The sequence below is a fragment of the Podarcis raffonei genome, chromosome 3 (assembly GCF_027172205.1).
Source record: "Podarcis raffonei isolate rPodRaf1 chromosome 3, rPodRaf1.pri, whole genome shotgun sequence".
NCBI lineage: Eukaryota > Metazoa > Chordata > Lepidosauria > Squamata > Lacertidae > Podarcis > Podarcis raffonei.
The window spans coordinates 76,057,040-76,070,634 of record NC_070604.1 but is presented as its reverse complement, the minus strand read 5'-3'; the positions used below and the strand labels follow the sequence as shown (position 1 = coordinate 76,070,634).

General features: G+C 48.4%; 1 long non-coding RNA gene across 2 annotated transcripts; it reads right to left on the bottom strand.

Annotated features, from left to right (window-relative positions):
* Window positions 1–9,538: 9,538 nt before the first annotated feature.
* On the bottom strand, window positions 9,539–13,105 carry LOC128410778 (uncharacterized). 2 transcript variants are annotated; one of them, XR_008329606.1, is made up of 3 exons: window positions 13,001–13,105; window positions 12,476–12,841; window positions 9,539–9,891 (listed from the first exon to the last, which is right to left on the bottom strand). It is a non-coding gene; the product is annotated as an uncharacterized LOC128410778 (long non-coding RNA). The 2 variants fall into 2 exon arrangements; XR_008329605.1 differs by lacking the exon at window positions 9,539–9,891 and having other exon boundaries at window positions 10,982–12,841.
* Window positions 13,106–13,595: the final 490 nt, after the last annotated feature.

Below are 13,595 nucleotides of genomic sequence, written 5' to 3'. Positions count from 1 at the left end.
AATACTTGCTTTAAGTAAAATGCGTGGGGGGTGGGGAGAGGTAAGAAGGAAGCGCTTAATAGGAAATAATATATTTGAAACAGAATAGAGCTGCACAAGAGACAGAAGGAAAAGAGACACGGCAGATAACAAGCAGCAAATACGTGGCTTTTTCTAATGCTGCATTCGCTTATTTTGCAAACAGTTCCACTGGGCTCTGCAGGACTTGCTTTCAAGCAAATCTATTTAGGATTGAAGTGTTTTGAACTGCCGATTAAATCCAAGGCCTTAAAAGAGCTGATACAAAATTTGAATGGTGGTTAACCATAGTAATACAGTAAACATACCATATTTTTCCGTGTATAAGACCAAGGGTTTTTTTACAAAAAAATTAGGTTGAAAATTGGGGATCGTCTTAAACACAGGTAGTGCTGAGGGTTGTTTTCTTAATTTGGAGTCCCCCAAAATAGGGGGTGTCTTATACATGGGGGCATCTTATACACTAAAAAATACGGCACTTTGGAATGCAATTGATAATTGGCGTTTCAAGGCAGATGTCTAGCTGGAAATGAGATGGAGACATTTTATTACTTAATAAAATATTCCTAGACATTTTACTTACTAAAAGATTTATGTACTGCTTTTGACATATGTACCAAAGTAGTGTACATAAACTACACTGAAGTGTTTTTTGTCAGCGACAAATGTTAATATTAAATCTTTAGATGGAATTATATGGCAAACAGAGCATGTAACCCCTGTCTCATTCATCCTTATTAGGGTGTCTGGGGTGTATTACTTTATGGTGTCAGGATTCAAGCCCCAACCTGCAACCTCTTACACAGATACAGGGGTAATAGTGGCAGTTACTTTTGAAAGAGAGGAACTCTGCACATGCTTGGAGGAATATTGCAGTGTTCTACGTACCAACAACAGGTCCCAGAGCCAAATTAAGGAACTTATGCCCCCATTATTTTAAAGTAAGCGTCACTGAATTCAAGTGAGGTTCACTTCCAGGTAATCAAGGATAGGAGCCAACTGCATTGTTTGTTTAGTTATTTATTTGAAATATTTAAACCTACCTAGTGACTGAAGTTCTCAAGGCTGTTTACAATGCATTCAAGAGACACTGAAACAGGCAGTCAGCATATTAAGAGTCCTGGGCACTGGACTGGCTCGTGCCTTGTTTGCTTCCAGGGAAAAGGCACATGTTGGGCAAAAATATTGCTGCTTAATAGCCTGGTTCTTTCCTTGAAAGTCCTGTTGGACAAACAGCCACTTCTGAGTCAACATGCATAGAGGATGTGGCTGAAGCACATAGTTGAAATGATGGAATTGGCTACTGCAAGTTGTAGTAATGACCTGCGGGGAAAGCACTGTTCCACTCCTTTTTCCCCTCTCCTCCCTCCCAGGCATTGGGCTGGCCACTATGAGAACAGAGTGCTGGACCCTTGAACTGCTCCAGCACGGCTCTTTTGATGTTCTTCTGTTCCACTGGTTATAATGGGACTTGCTTCTAAGCCAGTGGTTAAAATAACAGTCTTCCTTGCAGAGCATCAATTGCATCCCCCACCCCACTGTTCTGCGCCATGAAGGCCGCTGCAAAGAAACCATCTCTGTCCACCCATTAAGAGTCCTAAGCACGCAGCAGGCACTGTGTTCTCATTCCAGCCACCATGTACTGCTTTTCTGCATGGGTGTAAGGATCAGGCCCAACCTCACGTCACCACTTAACACAGCCCATGACATCACTCCATTCTCTCTAGGCAATGAATGGCTGGTCCTTTTGTTGTTCTAATCCTGTTCTCTTTGCCTTATGCAAAACTGGTTAGTTTTGTTTTGCATCCAGGGTGGAAAAGGGCAGTTCCAATATTGCCTTGCTCCACAGCCACAATAGCCAGCTTCACACCGTTTAAATGTGGCACCAAAGAGGAACGTTTAGTGGGAAACAGAAATACGTCAGGACAGCAAAAGGATTTAAGTGTTTGGAAACTTGTGCAGATCCGTTTCAGAGTAAATGAGACTAAAATTATTTGTTTCTGTTGGAGGGAGTTTTGCAAAATGGTTTTTTACTTTTACTTAGACTGATCCTAAGCATCTTGGAAGAGAATTGATCCTTGTTTCAACCACTTACTTTTGGGCTAGGGCCTTGTTGTGGGTACATTTTTACATGCCCATACTTAGAATATAATTTGTAATGCATATTCAATAAGGCGTCTTGAATAGTCTGCCTTTTAAAAAAAGGTAACACAAATGTAAAACCGACATGGTCTAGAATGTCTGTTCGTTGACAAACTTTTTTTCTGCCTTTTATCTCACTTTAACAATATTCACATGTGCCTGAGAGTAGCTTCAGGTGGGCTCAAAGGCACTTTGGTGTCAAGTGTGAAAATTCCTTTGGTATTTTTGCTTGAACAGACTAAAGGCATTTTCACACATGACACCCTAAAAATTGCTTTTGAGATCCTCTCACTATTTGTGTGCATATTGTTAATGCAGGACAGAAAGCAAAAGATGGACCATTTAAATTATATGTTGCCTTGTTGAAAAAACAATCAAAAATATATCTATATATATTTATATAATATGTGTTTGTGTGTGCCTATTTGTGTGTATATCATGTAGCCATTGTTGGTTTAACATTCACATTGCAAAGATGGGAAATGCAAAAAAAGTAACTTTTGTCCTTTCATATGACTTGCATGAAAGTACATGATTGCTTTCCAGGAATTAAACTCAGGATTGAATTTAGTAACTTTTTTTAAAAAATGGCTTATAAATTTCTTCCTATGTCCTTTGTTTATGTGTATTTCAAAGGGGTGGTAATCAAGACAATTGGCTGTGGATTACTTATCCTTTAATAACAGCCTCTTGTGGTTTTTCCCTTCCATAAGATGACAAGTATGTGAAAGGGGCCAAGGCTGAATATTTGACCATCCTGATCATGAATAGGAGAGGAGGTTAAGACAAGATGAACTGGAAGGTAACCAGTCCGCATTCTGTGACATTGAATATGCATCTTGGTTACTGCATGATAAGAAATCCAGAGAAAACGATACGGCGATACAACACCTGCCTCAAAGCCCCCCCTTTTCATTGTGACAGGTCAGAGGAAGGATTATTTATGACTACTTGGTGGTGCACAAAATGCACTCTGCACACACTAGGATTACAGTGGTACCTCAGGTTAAGTACTTAATTCGTTCCGGAGGTCCGTACTTAACCTGAAACTGTTCTTAACCTGAAGCAGCACTTTGGATAATGGGGCCTCCTGCTGCTGCCGTGCCGCCAGAGCACAATTTCTGTTCTCATTCTGAAGCAAAGATCATAACCTGAAGCACTATTTCTGGGTTAGCGGAGTCTGTAACCTGAAGCATATGTAACCTGAAGCGTATGTAACCCGAGGTACCACTGTACTTCCTCTCATATCAGAATACTGAGGCCTAACTTGAAGGACGGGTTCCACTAGCTAGAATCCAGACTTGTGTTCACACCTGCTTATTTCTCACTGAAACGTCAGGCCACGATTTGCACGTGGGAAAGTCGCTTTGCACGAAGTGGTGGACTGAGAGGACAGATGTTGTGTCTTGTCCCATGTCTTGTCCCAGAGCTGATCGCCTGCTTTTTGTTCTTTTAAAAGGACTCCACTAACTAAACTCAACCCTCCTTTCTGATGCGATAGCTTAGGATACTCAGGAGATACTTTAAGCTCAGGCGAATCCCGAAATAATAATAAAAGAAGCCACTCCCGGCCCCGCCTTCAATCTGAAATGGTACAGCTCAGAATCCTACCGCTGCCTAACGCGTGGGAGGGCGCCCATCCTGCCCTCCCGGCGCAGTTCTTCGTGACCCCATGGGCTCCGTTCATGCTTCCCCGGAGCGAAGGTTTCCTCTCCCCGCCCACGCGGGGGGGGGGAGAGAAGCGATGCGCGCGCATCCCGCGGGGATCCGCTCTAAACCTTTGGTCGTGTGGATGCTGTAATTCAGGGACGTCGTCCTAGACACGTGTCTCTCAATTTCTTTTGGCGACCCTGCGGGGAAATCTTACGTTGGGGAGCTATGGGCTCCCTCGTTCTCTCTCTAATCTCCTCGGCCCATCGCGGCTGGCTTTATTTGCACTAAGGCCCCGGCAGATGTTCCCTGGGCAGACATCGGCACGCGACTGACCTCAGCCCCTCGCAAGAATATTCAACCAATAATCCTTTCCAGTTCGAGGAGGGAGGCTAGGGAGAAGGGAGGCAGGGGAGAGGCAGCAAGAGGAGAGCACTGTCCCCTTGTCCCAGCAGATCTCTAGCAGCCAAAACGTCCACGATACCAAAGGGCGAGGGGGGTTGGCGGGGGGGAGAGAGAGGCAAAGAAAGAAATAATTCGGGTATAACCAAGCGGTAGAAACTGCCCCCCTTCCCCTCGAGTGAGCGTCCCGGTCGGTCTGGGAGGCCTTTCTCTCCCCCCCCCCACCTCATTTTCAATCAAGTCCAACCCCACATGTTGGGGCCACGATCAGATTTGCCCAGGGAAGGGGCTGGGAAGAGCAGCTGGCTGCAGCAATCTGATCGGAGAGACAAAGGAATGCCCCGTCGGTTCTGGGATCCCAGGTAAACATACACGCTTTGTGATGAAAATGAGAGCCGAGGAGAGGGCCGGAGCAGATGATTTGCGATTTGAAAAAGGAGGGGGGGGGAGAAGAGCGGAGGGGGAGGGGAGCCCCCGAGCTGCTGCTTATCTATCATCTGGCTTCTCTGTGTGCCAGCTGAGCCACGCGACTGGCCCTTTCTTATTCTAATCAGCACATGCCTTTGCAACTTTCGACAGACCTGCGGGAGAAACTTCTGAAGAATTAAGACTCCTCTCTTTTTAAAAAAGGAGGAGGAAAGGCATGTTCCCAACATGTATGTTTGAGCAATAGTTCGGCTGGAACTGCCAGACTTTGGACACCCCCCCCCAAGCCCCAAACAAGCCGTCTCTGGTTTCCACCCACTTCATTTTTGTGTTGTGGTGTGTGAAAGGCTGGGGTTGCAATGGCACAAGTCTCAGGAGAGCAGGAGAGGAATCCTTTCCCACATTAATTCTCCGTGGCCTGCACATGCTAAGCAGAAGGGGGAGAGGTGGGGGGAGCAGGGAGGGGGCACTGGAGCGATGAGTAAAAACTGTTCCACGTTAGAAAAGGAAAAGAGTTTGTCTGGGCGCAAGAAATGACATTATAATTATATAAGAGTGATGTAGCTGCGCAGCTCGATCCAATGGAAGGCCCGCATTGAATGTAATGCCCCCTCCCCGTCAAAATACGTGTAGGATCGCAGCCTGAACTCTGAGCGAGATTCGCTTCCCAGTAGGAAATAAGGTCGGGCTGCGCCGCGCGTTTTCTTCGCATCCAAATGGTGCGCCCTCCGTTTTACCAACTGGGGCAGGTGTTTGCACACACACAAAAACAACCCACAGCGAGAGCCGTACGAGCTTCCGGAGGGGTCGAGTCTCTTCTTCCAAATCACACCCCTGGTCCTACACAGCATTCCTGAAGTTCATTTGCTCCCGGATCAAGCAGGTGAAAAGACGCCAGAGCTGATGGTGTCCAGAATCCGTTTTAGTGACACGTCACTTTAGGTTGATCAAGAGTTCCCCTTTGTCCTGCAAACCTTCATTCAATCCGGATTATTTGGGCTACAATCCTATACACACCCCTGAATTCAAGGGGACTGACTTAACAGGGCCTCTAGGGAAGGCACTGCCACCCTATGATGCAGTTATGTAATTATATGCTCTGGATCTATAGGTTTTCATCTTAAAGAATGTCTATTGCTTTGCTTTTTTCAGAATAGGTAAATTAACCCTGATGAGGGGTGGGGTTCTTCCTGTCCATTCTGCTGTGCCCAGTGATTTCTGCTCCCAGAAATCTGCCTTGACTGCATCACTGAGGTGACCATTCACCACGGAGAAGTGGGCAGGGGGTTATTCCGCATTTGTGGAGTCGGAATAGGCTCGTGTGATATTTCAGGCGGCTAACGGTTCTTCCGTGAACTTCTAAGCCAAAGCGCCCGATTTTTAACCAGGTGGAGGGGAAGCCCACCTCTGCTAACATGGGGCATTGTGTGGGGCCTCGGGACTCTCGGTGGCTTTTTCTTACCACAGAAGCACGAGGCTGCCCCTCTGAATTGGCATGCTAGGCGTCTCCTCACCCCACCTGTGAGACAGGTGAGGTGGGGCGACGTCCCGGGGGCTGACCTAGAGCTTCCTCCACCGCCAGATCGGGTACCCACCACCAGGCGCGTCCCGCCCCTCCCTGCCACACCCGAACCCAAGTGCAAAGGCGTGGCAAGACCTCGCCTGCCCGTCTAAGGCGCAGCTGTGATGCATCTGGTGGCAGCAGCCTGGCATTTCCATCATTCAGTCTGCGCACCACTTATATTATTAGCATAGCCTATGGGTTGGTAGGAGGGAAGCAAATGCAGGCATGCAAAGCAAATGCATGCAAAGCAAAGAACAGAATCGTAGAGCTGGAAGGGACTCTGAGGATCATCTAGTCCAACCCCCTGCAGTGCAGGAATCATATACTCAGCTACTGAGCTAAGACCCTTCCCAATAATAGTAATCATAATAATTTTTTATTTGTACTCCGCCCATCTGGCTGGGCCTCCCCAGCCACTCTGGGCAGCCTCCAACAAAGATTTAAAATACATTAAAATGTCACACATTAAAAACTTCCCAATACGTGCTCTCTCTCTCTCTGGTAAGTTGTTTTGATTTCAGTGAGGTTTTCTTGTCCCCCGCACCACAATTTGAAGATACCAAACAAGGGGAGAGGCTATTTATTTATTGCATTAAATCCTACCATTCCTCCTGTGAGCTTCAACGCATATCTTCCGCACCTCAGTCTCATCCTTACAGCAACTTTGTGGGGGATGTCAGGCTGAGAGAGAACAACTAGCTCAGGGTCGCCCAATTAGTTTCACGGAGCAATAGGGATTTGAACCTGCATCTCCCTGGTGCTCACCTGACTAGGCCACCTGACTGTCGCTGCTGCTGCTGCAGAGAATCGACTAGCGTTATAATGAACCCCGATGCTGAGAGGGGAACGGGCAAGGATCCCCCTCACTCAGGTGACGTCGGCCTTTACCCTGAGTTTGCAACCCTGATATCTGGACCTGTTCTGGTTCCACAAGGTATCCTTCCGGTCTGCATCCCTTCTCCCCCGTCAGGAGGGGGGGGGGGCGGGATCCAGAACGGCTCGTTTCGTGCCTTTTTTACTCAAGCGGCACCGAGGGGAGACTGGCAGGTGACACTGAGCCACGACAGACATCACATCGCGCAGACAAACGTCTCGCTTGACGCGGAGCCAGACAGTGCAGGCATTCGGCAACCAAATTGCGCACATGTGCGAACTGGCCCCCTGACTATCGGATCGCTGGCCGGAGCCAGCCAGCTCGAGGGATTCACTGCCACAAGATGCGAAGGTGGTGGTCTCTAGCACCGACGTCCTGGAAACGGGGCGAGGCATTTGTGGGGGAGGGAAGGGCGCGACGGGGACCCTTGTTCTGCTCCAGCAGCCAGCAGGCCTGGGCTTCCATCGGAAGCCTTTTCTTCCCACCGGAGTCCCCCAAGCTGCTTAGGGTCCTGCCCTGGCAGAAGTTGCAAGGACCCACGGCGCTCTGCCCTCGGATCGCAATCTCTTTCGAGATCCTCCCGAGCCAAAACGAAAGTTTCCCTAAGAAAAGGAAAAGCAGAGAAGCTTCTTCGAGGGCAGGGAGCCGCAGCTTCCCACCCACGCATCCCACCCCCCTTCCACACACTTTATAATCCCCCCCTTTTTTTTTGCAGGGACAAATTCTCCTTGTCTCCCGCTAATGTCTCCTCCGCTGGCTAATGAGCCCGGCGTTGTACAGTAAATTTGCTGAGGAATCAAAAAGTATTTAAAAAGGGGTTGCGGCGCGGCCTTAATGAGGAAGGTAAGGATTTATGGCCTTTTCTGCTGCCGTCTTCCCAAGCGCCGCAAATAAAAACGACGGGGTGGGGGGGTGGGGGGGAATGAAGGATAAAGTCCATTCAACATACTTCTAACTTAAGCTGCCTTTGCTGGGTGGGGGGTGGGAGAGAGAGAGAGAGAGAGAAATCCTCCTTCGGGACTGGAAGTGTGAGAGAGGGGAGTATAGAGACACGCAGGAACTGGGAGTGAAAAAACGCCATTTGGTTCGGAGCAGATGGCTGGCTAGGGGGTTGATCGCGTCTAAAGGCGTGTCATCCCCCTTCAGCTCGAATCCCTGAGGGCTCCCCTTGTCTTCAAAATCAATGAAAATTAAAGCGCAGAGAAAGGATGAATGGTTAGACCTCGAGTCCCTCCTTTGTTCGGCCCAGCTACTGGTGGGCAGGAGTTAAACTACAACAGCCTCCTATAGAAACACTTAAGTTAAACAGTCTCCCCGTTAGCACAGCAGCATCTGAAAGAGAAAGGGGGGGGGAGGACACACAAGCAAGGAATCGGGGCGGGGGGGGGAGAGAGAGAGAGAGAAGGAGGAGGAGGAGGAGGGGAGAGTCAAGAAAAGGAACTTTCTGCTTGATTTCCCCGATACAGAATCGCGTGGCATAAATTAAGTTGGAAGAGAATAAGCGCTTTGGGCAGGATTCTGACGGATTTTACGACGCCTTTCAGTTCCGCTTTGCGGGCCTAATCGAGAAATCTGCGCCGCGTCAGTTTAACAAATCCTTGAGAGCGAAGGGAGGGTGGTTTAAAAGATTCGGAGAGACTTTGGGGGTTCTTTGGGGAAGGGTGGGGGAATCCAGGGGAAAGGGAAGGGTTTCAGCCCCTGCGCGTGTTTAACTTTTGATTCCCACTTCTTCCAAAACAGGAATGTAAATGAGCGAAATCCCCCCCTCCCCACTCGCCTTTCCAAGCTGAATCTACAGTGGATCCTAAATCTGCAAATCCAGCAAAGGGAGAATTCCATCACCCGCTCCTTCCCTCCCTCCTCCCTCCCTCACAACGTTGGCAAATGCCTTAGAAAAAACTATGGGGAGCTTCTCTTGCGCAAGACATGAATGGGAATGAGGCTTGAGAAGTCTTTTAAAAAAATAAATAGATTGCACTCCAGCCTGACTGATAGTTGGCAAGAGAATGCATTGGTTACGCAGCTCAAGCTGGTGGTGATATATACACACACACATTGTACTTCATCTCATTTGTGTTTCCCAAAGAAAGTGCAGTACAGAGGAATGGGGGAAGGCAGGGCATTGTGGAACAGCATCTTACTGTCCTCTTGTCCACACCTGTCCATTACTCTTGGTTGCTGTCCCAAGAGATAACTGCTGCAATGACTTCTGGAAATCTATAAGATTCCTGGAAGCAAAAAGCTACAGCATCATTACTGCAATTTTCTTCCAGTTTGTGGGACTGGGCCGAAGGAGAGAGGAGCTCTTGCATGCGCAAACCAACCAGATCCAGAATAAACAGTATAAAACCATAATGTGTGTGATGAATATACATCTGGAGAAAGATGCATCTAAATGTCACTCTGGATTTAAATGGGAGCATGCAGGTTTTTCAACCAATTGTTTCAAAATGATATGTCATCATCATCTCCCTCCTCCCCTTAAACTGCCCAGGTGTGCCAGTTCTAAACAGGTCATGGTGAAACAAAATCCACTGCAGTCAGTGAGATTGTTTCCACTAGTGTACTTAAGAATACATACACTGCAAAAAGAAAAGAAAAGGCCTTGTGTGTCTCCGTAGCTGAGGATTTGCTGCATGTGTCTGTGAAAACTCGCACACACCTTGTGTGACTTGTTCAATTATTTACTGCATTCAGGTTTCGTGCTCCAGCAGCTGTGCTTATGCTTCACACTAGTATTCCCTTTCATGTTAGTTCTCCGTTGGTTAGCTTGTCTTGTCTTGCGGGATACCTCAGCACCACCAGGTTCAAATTCCTGCTGAAATATAAAGATGGCCGAATAGCCTTGAGTCTGTTATGAGCTCAGTCTAACAAAGCGAGATGAGCGCCGCAACCCCAGAGTCTGACGGTCCCTTTACCTTTAACCTACCTCTCAAGGTTGTTGGGAAGGGGAAAGGAATCCCACCTAGGTCACCCTTAAGTCCCTTGGGGAAAGAGTGGGATAGAAATGTATCTGCTCACCAACCTCTCAGTCAACTTACCGGTAAATCTCCAACAAAACACATAATCTCCTTCTTGCCTGCCTTTGTGTCAGTATCCAATGTCAGCTTTGGATTGCTCTTCTTTTCCTGAAGCATATGAGGCAACCAGAATCCTGAGAGAAAGATGGAGAAAATACTCTTAAAGTATCTTTGCAAGGGGGACAATTATCCACTCACAGCTAGAACAATAATCAATGGCTTAAAATTCCAAGGAGATCAGCTGAATTGAACCTTAGGAAAAACCTGCCTAGGAAGAAGGAAGGAAGAATCTCTTGGAAGTGTATGAAAGGTGAATTCTCTCTCTGAGTTATCTCCCTCAATGACTTCTTGTGAATTTCCAGAAGGTACCTCTTGGAATGCTGCACTGGACGGCTGTTGTAGCAAGACAACATTGGCTGTAGCTCAGCTTCTGCTCTGCATACAGAAGGTCCCAGGTTCACTCGCTAGTATCTCCAGGTAGGATCTGGGAGGTCCCCTTTCTGAAACTTGCTGCTAGTCGGTGGAGAAAAGTTCTCCAGCAGGAATTCCTGACATGGCTGACTAAGCATGTTGAGGGTTTAAATAAAGGCAAAGTCAGCTTAGAGTAAGAGGTCTCCGCAAAGTTGCCTTATACCAAGTCTGGCCTGGTATCATCTTCTGGCAGGGCTGACAATGACCCTCAAGCAGGCCCATGCCAGCCTGGACACCTGAGACCAAAGCCAGGACCTTCTGCTTGCAAAGGATGTGCTCTGCCACTGAGCCAGGCTGCCTCTCTAATGTGTGAATCAATGCAAGAAAGGACCAAATCTGTTGCTACTTTGCAGGGAAGAACTGTGTGTTTAGGGGCGCCAATGTCTGTTGCAGAATCAATACTGGCCTACTATATTCAGTTGGAAGTCTCCAGGTTTAATGGCAACGTCAACGGCTTGGAATGACAGACTCATCTTCAATGCACATTCAGATAGTGATTTTCTTTTAATTGACCTTCACCAGTAACTTGAAGAAGTGTTTTAGATCGTGTGTGTCCCCCCCACTCCTTTCGTGCCCCCTCCCCCACTTCCCTCCATGGTAAAATAATTTCTGATCAAGACATCTGCTTCAATGAAAGTCACATTTCCTCCTGCAAAAACACGCTTCCAAAGTGGCCATAAAGAAGAATGAGCAAGCCATACCTACAGGGCACTCATTGTGGCCCAATACTCTCCCTTGCCCACCAGCTTAAGCAGCCCCCTGAAAAGCTCTGTTGCAATTCAAAGGACATTTACACAGACAGTTACACCTTGCATCCCAATGAAGCACACCAGGCTAGCCTTTGCTGTTTGCTTGTTTACAGAGGTGTTTTGTAACAAGGCCCAAACCAAGGAAGGCGGGGAGAGTGGAGTGGGGGGGGGGAGTCGCCTTCTCTGTCTCCTCGGGCCCCCTCCCTTTCCTCATCAAGTCGAAATTAGTCACCTTCAAACTTTGTGTGTTCAAATCCTACGCTTCTACCATCAGGAAGCAAGGGAGACTAATAAGACTTGCTCTATCAGCGGCGGCAGCAGCATCCCCCGTGTGTGTGTTAACCAACACAAAAGCTCCAGTGTCTGATGGATGTGTAAAAAATAATAATAAGGTGACGGTTGGCATAAAGTTTTTTTTTTTTTTAGGTAGGGAGGGGAAGGAAGGCTGGAAGGGATTTCTTTAAAAATGTGTGCACATTGTTGTAGAGGCAGTAGCGTGCGCCGAGGGGAGCTCTTTCTCTCGTTTGTATTGTGCAAGGAGCAGGTGCTGCCTACATTACCATACAGCTGAGAGCACAAAGGGCCAACTGATGCAGGCCTCACATAATAACAAACTGCCTTAATGACAGCCACGCGAACGACACACACCAAACTCACTTTTTTTCCTTCAAAAAAAATGAAAAACTAAGCTTCAAGGAGGAAAAAGGCAGAGAGACAGAGTGAAAGAGGAATGGCGATCATCTTCATCATCATCATCATCATCCTAGGGGAAGTGGAGCCGTTCCATGCAGTTCCCCAAGAATCCAGGGGAAGGGAGGAGGGGTGTGTGTTTCTTTTTGGGTCTTTAAAAAGCAGGACTGTTTACCCAGCCAAGCTCCCCCCCCCCCGCATCTCCCCCGCCTGGAACTTAACACATGGGCCTTTCCCGGATTGTTTGAGCATGAGAGTCTCGGGGGTGTGTGCCGCATAATGATCAGCAAAGGGAGCGCGCAGATTCCGAAGTGCTCTCGATACTTTGGGGAACTTAAACCCATCCAGGAGGTCCTGCCGCGTCCTCGAAATTTATTTCCCGCCGCCCCCGCCCCCCCCCCCGGTTTGCTCCCCCAAGAACACCTCTCACACAGGTAGCCACGTTGAAGGGAACTTTAAAAGAACACACCCCACAACTTTGCTCGCCGCGATTGTCTCGCTCTCTCTCCTCCCTCCTCCAGATGGTGGCATTTATAAACCCTCAAAAATATCACAGTGGCCCCACGTGCCAGGTTCAAGGTATTCGGTTTCAGCCGGGCGTAACGCTGATCTGGTTCCTTCCCTCGGTTGAAGGATATCCTTAGCGGCGGATAGATGTCGTTGCCAAGAATGTACTTTAAAAAACAAAACAAAAACGTGCCTGTTACATTTACACCTTATAAGACGTTCTGGGTCTCGGCTTGTTTTCCTGCGGGAGCCTGAGTTTCTCCTGCGCTTATAACGTTCAGACGTGAGTGGAAGAGGTCGGTCGTGTGTGTCTGGGTGTGACCGTCCCCTGAAAGCAGAAGGGAAAAGTGTGGAGGGGGGGGGAGAGAAGGTTGATTCTTGCAGCTTCCAAATTTGCAGGAATGTAAATGAACCCCCCCTCACTTTTTTGTGAGAGCCGCAGGGGAGGGGAAGAGGCGGAGGGTTGCCCATTTTACAGCTCACTGACCATTTGGCGATCCATTGAGAGGAGGGCTTGGAAAAGTGGTTCCTTTGTGGCCGCTCTCGCCAGATTGGGGGGCTGCTCATTTGCATCTCATTAGCTATGCAGGCGGCCGGCGAGATATAAGGCAGGCAGGCGCCCGACCGCAGGCAGATCCGTAGCGCTACAGAGCAAGCGAGCGAGCAAAAAAAAGGGGGGGACAAGAGAGGGGGGGAAAGCCGACAGCCTGCCAGATCCAAGGCGAAAGCAAAGATCACCCACACCTAGAACCACAGAGGGGAGACCCGGGAAGCGCGCACACTCTCACGCGGGCGCCGCCAGTCAGCTGCTCTCGCCTAGCTGCTGAAACGAGACAAGCCTCTTTTGCCTTGCTTTTTTCCGGGGGCTTGGATTCCTTCAAGAAAACGAAACAGACTGATCGCAGGTCTCTGCCAGAAAGTGGCGACCAGCAACCCGGGGGATTTGAAGGCGGCTGCTTGACAACCCACTGCAAAGCTTAAACACACGCCTGCCCAAACCACCGCCGCCGCCCCTTTAAAAAAAGAGAGGGAAAAAACCCCCCAGACCACCAGCCCAAAGCAAAACCCCTCTTGCCCTCTTC